We start from the raw sequence: 13477 nt of genomic DNA, 5'->3' as shown, positions 1-13477 counted from the left end.
AATAATGGAGCTCCAGTCACTGACAAATCTGCACATAAACAAATGACCAAGATTGTCATGAATAGAATGTATGGTGCTGGAGGCACTCTGGTATCTGTAGGATGTCAGATGTAAGAGATGATTTGGTGTGGGGGTAATTGCATTGATGTCATAAAAGAGAGATTGCAGAAAACATCTGTTTGCATAGCTAGTGATAGGGGGTGGTGGGGGGGATGCAAATTTGAACTGAATTACACATCATTTCATTCATAATGATGAAGGAGCATGATTGTAGCTCGAGGAGTTTCACTAACCCTCATTTAGTGAGGCAAGAGTCAACATAAAAAATCTCCTTCTTTTTTTCAGTAATTATCCTCAACCAGATTTTCATCATTAGTCCAAAGAGATCATCCATCTATTCTTAGAGAGTTGTAGTGCCAGGTGTTCCCTTTTGACCTAATTTTGGAGTACTAATAAATGCCAGAAACTAAATTTGGGTACTAGCTAAAATGCAGATTTGCATATCACAAAGAAAGATGCACAAGAACTTTGAGAATTCTGTAAAGTAGTTTCTTGGAAAGATTGAGAATTTGAAAAAGAGAATACCAGAGCTCTTGTCTCTAAAGAATCAATGACCTACAGATTTTGGTAATATGTCTAATATAGCATGAAACTTGCATTTGTTTGTGTTCTCTCATTCTAAGTGACACTCCTTATTTTGCCTCTGAACTATAGTTGGGAAGATGGAATACACACACAGGTGATACCTGCACCCTACAGAGGTTACAGGGGTAGTCCAACTCCTCCTTTAATGGTACATCAATACATGCCATTGTCAGAAGGTTTGCTGTCTCCCAGCACAGACTAAAGAACATGATGGAGACTCCACAGGTGCCTTAAATCTGCATTCTTTTTAATGCCCTGTAGGGTTTGACTCATCCCACATAGCAAAATTGGTATGGCCCGGATCTGGCTCACACAATGTGCTTACACATGGCCCACATACCGCAAAGAATGACGGCCCTTTGGTGGCCCAGGTTTGCCAGAGGTGGCCCACACATGGGCCAGCACAAGGCCAGTTGCATACACACTGGTAGCCCTGTGTTGGCCCGTGTGTGGATTACCCCTGGCAAACCTGATCTGGGCCACCAAAGGGGCGTCATTCTTTGCAGTATGTGGGCCATCTGTAGGTGGTGTGCAGCCACGGGCCAGTTGTAGACACACTGTTGGCCCAGAACAGTTTCAGCTCTGGCCCCAGATGTCAGCCTAATGTGTACCTTAATCAAGCCATGTAATAACAACATGCAAAACAGTGCAAAAGTAACATGATGAAACTGTTCAGACAGTGAATGGACTGATTCTTATATAGCGCTTTTCTAGTCTCCCGGATTACTCAGAGTGCTCTATACAACATGCCACATTCACCCACTTTCTCTTAACTGAGTGCTTCCTAACTACATTCATACACATTCACACTCTTGACATACTAACTGGAGGAGCCAGGAATCGAACCACTAACCTTTCGATCAATAAATGACCTGCTCTATCTCCTGAGCTACAGCCACCCGCTGGCAAAGATGAGTAAACCGTTACTAGGTTTTGGATAAAGTGTACACTCACAAACCTGTCAAACCTGCATTTGAAACATTGGCTACCATAGCAGTATAGTATTGCAACATGGCATTTGGGTCTTCTAACTAAAATAGGAGAATAGGAATATAAATAGTGCCATCATTGCCAGACCTGGCCCACATCTGGTTGGCATACACAGTGCCATGACACCAGTCAGTCAGAAGTGCCAGCTTGATGCTGGATCTGGGCCAGTCCTGTTTTCTATGAGCCTGGGCCACATACACCAAACCACAATCAGGCCTGATATGGCATGCCATCGCATAGACAGTGCCATCTATGCCAGGCCTGGCCCATATCTGGATGACATACGTCTTATCATGCCAGAAGTCAGCCAGCAGTGCCGGCTTGATACCAGATCCGGGCCAGACCCGTCTGCTACGTGGGATGTGGTTGAAGAAGGACTTGCCTGTGTATAAAATTCGATGGCAAAACTGCCTTTCCTTTGTTCCAGTTTACACTTTACTTATACATTTTGAGGCTCAGTTTGCATGAAGAAGTTCATTATGAGTCAGAAATTAGAATAAAGTAGAGTGTGCTGACTGGATAATTGTTAATCACAGTCGTTCTCCAAAGAACTTATCCAAGAGTTGCACTGTCTGATCTGCCCTGTGATGTCTGGTTTAGATTCACTGTATAAGAGGTATACAATTAACTTGTCTGATGATTTCTGAGCCATCAAACGATTTCTGTAGAAGCAGGGGCTGTTGGAAGAACTAGATTTAGATTCTGAGACATTATAGTTCAAACACAGATGGGGTTCCTGTGTTTTTAATAATATGTGTTTGAATATCTTTATTGTCATTGTACAACAAAATTAAAAAGTTGTCTTCAATCGGTGGCAGAGAATGTTAAAATGATTCATTGGCCCCCTGCCATCCTAGATTCACTTGTAGATACCAACCAACTTGAACTGAAGTGGAATCAGAATTTTCAACAACTGCATCCTGATTTCCAAATGATCCATTCAAATTCGACATTCAATTGTTATCTTCTGTCACTTGTGAAAATATCTAAGTATCTTCACTTGTGGAAATAACTTAAAGTTTTTAGCATGTTACCATTCTAAAGATAATTCTGCTGGCTTGTCTCAACAAAGCTACACTATCATTAAAATGCAGATGCTACTTCAGCTCTGGTTGCACATCATTATTAACCCTTAGGACTTAGAAATATAATTGGTTAGAAGGCAGAACCTTGCTAGAGTCCAGAGGCCACAGAGAATGTTAAACTATCAAAACTATAGTAGTTATAAACAGATTGATAACTGAATCCATATTTCAGTAAAGAGTTTTTTGACTTGACAGTTGTAGTCCTGTGTTTTTAAAGAGCGGTAATACCAAAATCCTTCTAGAAGCATGCATTGTCCCTCTGCAGTAATTTCTTTTTAGGCTTCCATCTAAATTAATGGGGAGAGCCACAACTTTAATTTCAGTGGTCACCAGGATCTACAAACCACTTTCACAGAATCCCCAGTCAAATCTGATTAAAACTAATTCACAATATTGAGGGCACGATATTACAGCTTCATTAACAGCTCATTCAGTGTGCCGACATGATAAATCCCGCTGGCTCGTCCCACCAGAAGTGTCGAACAAATGACATGCTAATTCATGTTATGGATACAGTAAGCCAAGAGAAAAGATCAGCGCACTTACCTATATACCTATTCTAACGTAATAAAGATATGCTTGGCCCCACACCACTGAAGCTGTTGTGAACCTGTACTGTCTGCCTGTCACAGTGCAGGAACATGAGTGGTTCATGCTCTCTGTTGTGGTTGTTGATTGAGTCTTTTTAAGCAGGGTTTGGGACAATTACCATCTTTGCCATTGCAAAATTCTCCCATAGATTCCCAGTCTTCGCTGGGTTTTATTTCCCGTAGACTGGATCATGTGACTGAATTGTAACAGAAATTAGCATTATTGCTAAGGGCTTCCCTTTGAGATTGATCGTTTGATCATCCTGCTCAATGTGATCTTAGCTTAACTTGTTATTCATACTGCTCTTTTGCACTCTTGGAGGTAATCCGAGTATTTAGAGACATGCTGTGGTAGTTGGAAGAGATTTGTCCTGTGAGTCAGATCCCTCCATACACCACTGCCTTGTCCTTCTCTTTGAATTTAGATTACTCCCAATTGTGGTACCCAAATGATGGCTCGTGTCCTCTGGTCCTCACATTTTTGGGATAATACCCTCAAAGTGAATCGCTCCTCAACTGATAGTGTAGGAAGGGAGGATAACAAATGAATGTTATTAGAGTAGAGAGAGCAGGAGAGCTGGCTTTGGAGGACAGATTAGCAGTAATGCCAGGTCATTTCAGCGTGTGGCTGTAAGACTCATGTAAGACCCCAGTAGGAAAATGAAAGTGCAGCATAATTACCTGAGTCAGATTACTGAGAACTTCTAGCCTTGCAGGCCACAATTAGTTTGCAGTGCAGGGGAGAGCTTAGTGTTCTATCTCACTAATGACCGTAATCAATCATTTATCATATACTGAATCAAAGACTGGGGATGGTTTGATTCTCTAGTAATTTAGTTTAAGAAGCTTTAGCCACCAGAACCAATTGGCAGGGAGCTGATGCAGGTAAATCTGTAAGCCTTTCTTGGCTCACAGTTCCTCCCCTACTAAGAAGTGATTCTCATTTGCATGACTTTTAGCTAACATATACTACAAATGCTCTTTATGGAAAGCATGCTCACTGCACTTTGGCCCTGCTTGAGCATTATTTTAGGAATCAATTATTTTTATCCTTTTCTTATTCATGCATAACTTACCAAGGACAAGTAAGAATCCAATTTCCTTCTAATGCCTTCCTGAAAGTAAACCCAGGTGTGCACACAGAGAAACACAAAACAAATCAATCTGAATGTAGGCAAATAAGCATGCTCAAGTGTTTTTAACGTCCTTCTAATTTTGCAGGATGTTTCACACGTAATTATTTTTCCACACAGTCTTCTATGTGGATGGCTGATGAAAGCAGTCGTGATTTTTTTAAGGTTGTTTCCAGAGGCTTAGCCAAAGTTGAACAAAGATCTTTTTTTTTTTTAGATTCAAAAGCAGATGACGTTGGGAAGTTTTATGTTTTAATTAAATATTTGAAAAAAGAATCACTAAAAAGATTAAGTATATGTGATTTCCAGTTTGTGGTCATCATTTCCACCTTGTTCATTTAGAAAAAAAACCCCTAAACAAACAAAAAACCTTTTCATCAACATAAAATACCCTTCAATTATGTTTATATTCACCACCATCATAGAATAGAGGGACATTTTTAGGAGACCAAGTTGAACAGATAGTTCCTGCTGGTGTTAATTCCATGAGCGACATGACTTTAATAGTGAAAAGGGATCAGCCACTATTTGCAAATGCATTTCCCTAATGTGCAACACCTATTTAAATTAAGACTGGCAAATTCTCGTCTTCACCAGTTCTTTGGAATTTTAAGGCGTCAACAATATTGTTTATACAGCTTATATTACACAAATTCTTATAACTCAATTAACCAAATATAGGATTTCCATTCTTTCCACCTCATCACCATTTACTGTACATCACTAGGTTGTGCCACAAGTCTATGAACCATCTCCTCATTGGCTAAAATCACAGGTAAACAATAATAGGGCCATTTAAGTCCTGCACAGTCTTAGGTTCAGTTGAAATGTGCTTTAGTGGGAAGGCAACTTATGACAGAATAAAAAAACATCACGACTGACATCTATATGTAACAAACAATTCAGTTCATTTCAATTTGATTCAGTATGCTCAATGAACAATTATACATCCTATTCACATGTATACGTGTGTGTGTGTGTGTGTGTGTGTGTGTGTGTGCGCGCACATCCACACACACAAACATAAAATCCCTTTAGGTTAGGCTTGTCAAGAGTTAATGAGACACAATCACAAACAGACAAAGACAAAGCGCAAGTAAGAGCAGAGATGTGTCGTTCCCGTCCAGTGTATATATTTGCATAAATTTACATATAGCCTTTGATATGTAGAAATACCAACTGGAGCACTCACCAATACACCTGACCCAACTACAGAAAAGGTACAGTGAAGGTAAATGCTGATAACATAAGATTTCATTTAAACGTAATTTAACATTCTTTAGACTTTTATCAATTCATCTTAATTAATCTTATCTTGATTATCTAATTTTGACAGCATGACAACACAAAAGTGATGAATAACACTGGATTTGGGATCTTGTTGCTTTTGGGTAAATACTTTAAGAATTCTGCTAAATGTCTGATGTTCTCCATAAATTAAAAATGTTAAATGTTATAAGCTTGCTTAAACAATTACTGATTTCATTTTCTTTCAGCACTGTCCACACCTTCACAGGGAGCCACCAGGGAATACCACTATGTACAGCTGGAGAAAACCTGGACTGAAGCTCAGAGTTACTGTAGAGAGAATTTTGCTGACCTGGCAACAATACAAACTGAAGAGGATTGGAAAATTGTGCAAAAACTAGTTGTAAATGCTAGCACATCTGTATGGATAGGGTCGTATGATGATCTCAATGGCTGGAAATGGTCACTAGACAATACATATCTCTATAAAGATGGCATCACTGAAATTGGGCAATGGTCTGAATTCAGAGCAGACAACTACAAGGGTATAGAGCTATGTGTGCTGATAGCTGGTGGGATCCTAAATGACTACCCATGTGATGTATTAAAAAAGTCTGTTTGCTATGATGGTGTCTTTTTCTTCCACATTATGTTGACAAAATTGTGAATTTAGTGTTTTGTTAATTTTTATATTACATTGCTGAGGGAACACATTCTCTGTATAATTTCAGAGCCCACCAATACATACATTCCAGTTACTGTTCCTATGAACTGGTCTTCAGCAGAGAGATACTGGAGGGAGAAATACACTGATTTGACTAGCATGAGAAGCCTGCAGGAGAAGGAAGCAATCATAAAAGTGGGAGGTCAGTCAGACTGGTGGATTGGTCTGTACAGAGATTCATGGAAATGGTCTGATCAGAGTAACCTGACGCTGACAGCCTGGAACAATGGTGAGCCCAATGGACATGGAAAAGAACCTTGTGGATCTACTGAAGTGACAGGGTGGAATGATCTTTCTTGTGACAATAAGAAACAATTTTTCTGTTCAGGTAATCAATTCATGCAAATTATTTGACAATTTTATGTAAATGCTAACTAATAAATCTCCAATTAGCTGATGTAAATGTAACTTTAAAAACACATTACTGTCATCCATAAAACCTAGTTCCCAGAATGATGGTGTTGAAGGTTGTACTCAAAGCTGAAGGATCCATGGATATGAATGATGCCCAGTTGGAAGAAGCTGTTTTGAAAAATGTAAGTGTGGATGTTCAATTCTGTTCACTCTTTTTAGAGGCCAAATACAGCTGTGCTGAATTTGCCCCAGAACTACTGTAATCTAAAAGTGGGAATCAGCAAGCTTGAGTTAAGTCAATCAAATCAATCAATCAATCAAAGCTTTATTCGTCACATGCAGGTTGCCCTGCAGTGAAATGGGACCCCCCCCCGACCTTACACATACAACACAGACATTACATGGTGATACCGGTCGGAGATTGGTAGCATTAGAGAAAAACATTGAAATGTACATTACAATGGGAAAGTACAAGAGGAAAAAAAGAGACCCCTACTCATGCTGTGCTTCCATGGTAGGACAGCATGAGAACAGGAAACAAAAAAACTTCCTCTGCACAAAAAAGCACATGAATGTCCACAGCACAACATTATGAAGGACATGACAAGCCACGGGGATGGGTGGGGGGTGAGGAGTTATCCGGAGCGAACACAGCAGCCGCCCTGCACAGCGCTATCATTCCAGCGGGGCACATAGACCCGCCGTGTTCCCCCGCAGGAAACAAGCATCGAAGGCGTTTGGAAAGGGAGGGGGATCAGTGTTTGCTTATCAGTGTAAGTGTATGTGTATGCGTGTCCATAGTTCAGCGGAGACAGTGTCCTTCGCCCTGCCAGGCTAAGTAAACAGTCTACCAGCCAACCCAGGTGGCCTTGCATGGGATGGGAAGGAACAGTCTCAACATAGTCGTTATCAGGGATTGTTTAGATCGGCTCCAGCCTTGAGCCCTCAGCTGGCGCCGGAAGGGTAGTCATAGTATGATTGCGATTGTCTTCCAACAACTCATGAGAATTTTGAGCTGTTTCTTTTAGCACTCCGACACTGGTCCCTCCATCACCCGTTGGATAGTTGCGAGTTTTTCCATGATGTTATTTACCTTCAATTCCGTGATCTTGTCATTCTTTTGCTCACAGATCAGATTCTGAGACCTTCCTGGTTAGCTAGTATTTAGATCCCAGATAACTGAATTGCCGCTGTTCCCCTGTATTTGCAAATTTTGCATGCATTCTTTATAGCTGATTTCTTTGTCCTAATATTTATATCTTATGTTCTTAGTTTTGCTAGTGTCAAGTTAATTAGTTTAATTAGTACCCTTTGTCTTCCACCTAGTTTGTCCTACTGTGTCACCTTTGTCTTTTTACATTTCCCTGTCTAGTCCTTCAATCTTCCCCTGTGTCAAATTAATTTGTGATTTCTGATTCAGTTGTATCACACTTACTTTTTTTTTTGGTAATGGTTGTTTTGGGTGTCTCGCGTTGAGTTTACTTCCCCCATCTCATCATGTTTACTGTTTCCAGCTGTGTTTCCCACCTGTTATTTCTCCCCTCGTTATATTGTCAAAGTATACATTGTCTTTGTCTCCCTTTGTTCATTGGTGCGTCATCCCTCATAAATAAATATCCATTACCCCCACTATCTACCTGTTCTGCCTCTCCCAGTGATGTCTTTGTTCCCTCCTTGCTCCTGTACTATCATGACATCAAGCATAAAAGAATCCAAGGCTACAGAGGTCTGATGAGCTTACTTCTAATCCCCATAAAATATTAAAAAAAGGGGGTTTTTTTGCTTGTAGAATAAAGTTTACCAACACAAGGTCTTAGGCATTATACAGGGTGGGCCATTTATTTGGATACACCGTAATAACATGGGAATGGTTGGTGATATTAAAGTCCTGTTTGTGGCACATTAGTATATGTGAGGGGGCAAACTCCTCAAGATGGGTGGTGACCATGGTGGCTATTTAGAAGTCGGCCATCTTGGATACAACTTTTGTTTTTTCAATAGGAAGAGGGCCATGTGACACATCAAACTTATTGGTAATGTCACAAGAAAAACAATGGTGTGCTTGCTTTCTACGTAACTTTATTCTTTCATGAGTTATTTACAAGTTTCTCTTTGTTCACAGCCATTGACATGTCGAAGAGGTTAACACGTGAGGAGCGGATCGAAATTGTGTTGATATCTGGTGAACGCAGTAACCGGGTCATTGCAGCAGATTTCAATGCAAGACACCCTACGAGACCACCCTTCTCCCATGCTACAGTTAGCAAACTGCTTGCTAAGTTTCGTGAAACTGGTTCAGTGTTGGATTTGCCAAAATGTGAATGCAAGAAAACTGTCACTAATGAAGAAACATCAGTGGCTGTCCTAGCTTCATTCAGCAAGAGCCCACAGCGTAGCACTCGCCGCATGTCACTGGAGAGTGGCATTAGTCGAACATCCCTTCGGCGGATATTAGCTACTCACAAATGGCACCCTTACAAACTCCAGCTACTGCAGCATCTCAACGAGGATGATCCAGATCGGCGCACAGAATTTGCAGAATGGGCAAAACAAAAATTGGAACAGGACCCTCAGTTCACGCAGAAGATTTTGTTCAGTGATGAGGCAAACTTTTATGTGAATGGTGAAGTTAACAAACAAAACCACCGCTATTGGTCTGACACTAACCCACATTGGCTGGATCCCTCCAAGACTGTTGGAACAACAAAAGTGATGGTTTGGTGTGGTATATGGGGTACAACGATAGTGGGTCCATTCTTCATCAATGGAAACCTCAAGGCCACTGGATATTTGAAATTGCTACATGATGATGTGTTTCCCTCTTTATGCACTGAAGCTGGCACGTTCCCTGAGTTTTTCCAGCAAGATGGTGCACCACCACATTATGTGTGCCAGGTCCGAGCATTCCTAAATGAACAGTTTCCTGGAAAGTGGATTGGTCGTCGTGGGCCAGTTGAATGGCCCCCAAGGTCTCCCGATCTGACCCCCTTAGACTTTTTATCTTTGGGGTCATCTGAAGGCAATTGTCTATGGTGTGAAGATACGAGATGTGCAGCACCTGAAACTACGGATACTGGATGCCTGTGCTGGCATTTCTCCTGCGGTGTTGCTGTCAGTGTGTGAAGAGTGGGAGAAAGGGTTGCATTGACAATCCGACACAATGGGCAGCACATTGAACACATGTTATAAGTGGTCAGAAACTTGTAAATAACTCATGAAAGAATAAAGTTACGTTGAAACCAAGCACACCATTGTTTTTCTTGTGACATTACCAATAAGTTTGATGTGTCACATGGCCCTCTTCCTATTGAAAAAGCAAAAGTTGTATCCAAGATGGCCGACTTCTAAATGGCCACCATGGCCTAACCCTAACCCTTGAGGAGTTTGCCCCCTCACATATACGTGCCACAAACAGGACTTTAATATCACCAACCATTCCCATTTTATTACGGTGTATCCATATAAATGGCCCACCCTGTACTTTGAATTATGAACTGTACTTCACTTCTCCGTGTGGAGAGTCCCTGACATACAGAAGTCCACAGCTGTGTGACCCAAATCTTTAACTGCTTGATAATAAAATAGTGTGAACTACTACTACTGAGCTCCTCTCAGTAAAAACAGAACACCACACTGCACATATTCAGACTTTCATTTAATATATTCAGGGTTCAGTCAAGATATTCAGACTTTCTTCTTTTATATATGTTTATAAGGTTATATATGGTTATATATGGAGGGCCTCTCAGGCCTTGGGGTCTCTGTAGATGCTGGATCATTACATTTTTGCCAAAGACTCAACTCTTAGTGACCTTTGAGACTTCATCAAATGGAAAGATATACTTGCTTTAGTGTCAAAAATCTTTTTCCAGGTTAATGTACCCATTGTACAATAACCAGAGGCAGAGTAAATTAGAATACAGAAATATTTTTTGAAGGAGTGTGTATTTCCTGTACTCTCTAAATTTATTTTAAGTAAGCTAAGTTTATGGAGAAATAGGCATTTTACTTCTGAGCTGCTCAATAAGTGATTTAACAGCAATGATCTTTATTTAGAACAGCAGTCTAAAACAAGACAAAGGGTCAAAGGGTACAGTGTGGCCCACTGGACAGCTTTGTGAGGTATAAAAACGGCAGTGAAGTAGTTTATTAATAAAATGCAGTGTTTGAAAATGTTAAAAAAAAAAAAAAAAAAAAAGCTTATAGATTTTTTTACAAGTTGTTACATAGTAAAATACAGTTTTTGTTTAAACTTTATGTGCAACAATTGGGGTTTTTGTGTAGCCTGAATTGTAGTGCAAATAAAAAAATATTTATTAACAAGTTTTTATGTAAACCAGAACAGGAAAGAAAATAATAGGAAAATGAGTTTTTACAGCTTGCAATGAGGTTTACTTTATGGAAGATTTATATGATCAATAAATTGTTTTCCTAGTGATTAATTTAGTAAATAAAGAAAAAATCTTGATAAATTCTATGAGATGAAACAGATTTACAGCTCACTAAGTTTAACTAATGATAAGCTGTTTAACCTGCTAATGACAGATAAAATGCAAAACTTATATCTGTAAAATGACCAGATTGGATGTTTTATTACATTATACTTCATAGTTCAAACCTCCCTGTTGACTGGGGCCTTTCTGAAGTTTGCATGTTCTCCCTGTGTGGGTTTTCCATGGATGATTGGCAATTACAAACAGTCCAAAGGCATGGATGTTAACTGGTGATTCTGCCTGGAGGCATAACTTACCAAGGACAAGTGATAATCCAAGAAAGTAAACTCAGGTGTCCAGACAGAGAAACACAAAACAGTTGAATTTGAATGTAGGCAAAGCAGCATGCTTTTGCGTGCTTGCGTGTTTTTAATGTCCCTCTAAATTTGCAGGATGATTAATGTGTAATGTTTTTCCCACCCACGCCTCAGTTGTGATTGTGCACTGTACAGTGCAGTGAGGAATGCCCGGACCTCTACATTGGAGAGACCAAACAGCCACTTCACAAGCGCATGGCACAACATAGAAGAGCCACCTCCACAGGACAAGACTCAGCAGTCCACCTGCATCTTAAGGGTAAAGGTCACTCTTTCGAGGATGCCAATGTTCACATATTGGACAGAGAGGACAGATGGTTTGAAAGAGGAGTGAAAGAGGCCATCTATGTCCACTGTGAGCGACCATCTTTGAACAGAGGCGGTGGTTTACGACACCAACTGTCTGCCATCTAGAATCCAGTTTTGAGTTCCCTCCCCAGACGCCTTAACGCCCACTCACATCCTGGGCCATCTGACCTCAGGAAATCACATGATAGGGTGGGGCCAGGTTTCACAATGAGCTCACCTGAATCCCTGGCTGATTAGGTCCCACACCCGCTTTCACACCTTGGCGCTTGTGATTAGAGGATCACCAGGGGGTCCTTTGTCCCTCCTTGGGGGGATACTCCCACTGGGTTTAAATCTGGGACTCTCGGCCATTTGACCTTAGAACTGAAGAAGCTTCTCGGATGAGAGGTGAAACGTCTTCAAGCAACTTAAAGAAGTCCAGACGCTTTTCTTTGCAAACTCCTTTGACTACGATGACCTGGATGACTGAGAACCTTCACAGACATCAATCATCTTGTTTAATCTTGTCTTTATTATGTAATTTTGACAGCGTGACAACACAAAAGTGATGAATAACACTGGATTTGGGATCTTGTTGCTTTTGGGTAAATATTTTAAAAATTCTGCTAAATGTCTGATGTTCTCCATAAATTAAAAATGTTAAATGTTATAAGCTTGCTTAAACAATTACTGATTTCATTTTCTTTCAGCACTGTCCACACCTTCACAGGGAGCCACCAGGGAATACCACTACCACTATGTTCCCATCCTGGGAAATCTGGATCAGAGACGCTTTGCATTTTAGCAAACTTGAAAAGATTAAATTCACCCTGCGTGGGTCTATGGCCAAATTTTTTAAGATCTGGCAACCCTTTTTTGACCATGTTCAGACTTTGCGGTCTCGCAATGCTCCCAATTAGCCAGCTCAGACTTTTATTTCATTTTATATTTAAGTATATGGATTCTATTGTGCCTGCGCCTTAGGATGGTATCTACTTACCTACTTTATACACATTTCTTCTTTCTTACAGATTTGACCTATCTTTACAACTAAGCTGACCACTCATTATGTTTTTTGTTGTTGTTGTTGTTGTTTTTTTGTTTGTTTGTTTTTTTGTTTTGTTTTTGGTTTTTTTGTTTTTGTTTGTTTGTTTTGTGTCTGTGTGGGGGTGTGGGCTCTGAAACTCTCCACATCTCTCTGTACACTCAGGAACTATTATCTTGTACTCCAGGGTTTACTATTCGTATTATTAGACTGGACCCTTTCTTTTTTTCTTTTTGTACACCCACTGGTACTCCTATAATTATGAGGTGGGAGTGTATGTTTCATATTGTTTTATGTTCTTCAAAAGAAAAACGGCATATTGTTCAATTTCTCTTTTGCAATAATGGATGAAGAAAAGTTAATAAAAATATATATGGAAAAAAAAAGAATGTATGGGGGAGGAAGGTGACTGTGCACTGTATTTAAAAAAAAAAGAAAAAGAAAAGAGACTAAATGTTTTCCCATTATATTACTGTAGCACCTTTTAAGCCATGAACCCTATATATATGTATCTGTATATACACTGGTGGTTGCTCATTAAAATAGTAATTTAAAAGCTAAAGTT

Source organism: Oreochromis niloticus, linkage group LG22 (assembly GCF_001858045.2).
Source record: "Oreochromis niloticus isolate F11D_XX linkage group LG22, O_niloticus_UMD_NMBU, whole genome shotgun sequence".
In the NCBI taxonomy this organism is placed as follows: domain Eukaryota; kingdom Metazoa; phylum Chordata; class Actinopteri; order Cichliformes; family Cichlidae; genus Oreochromis; species Oreochromis niloticus.
Note: the sequence above shows the minus strand (reverse complement) of the source record.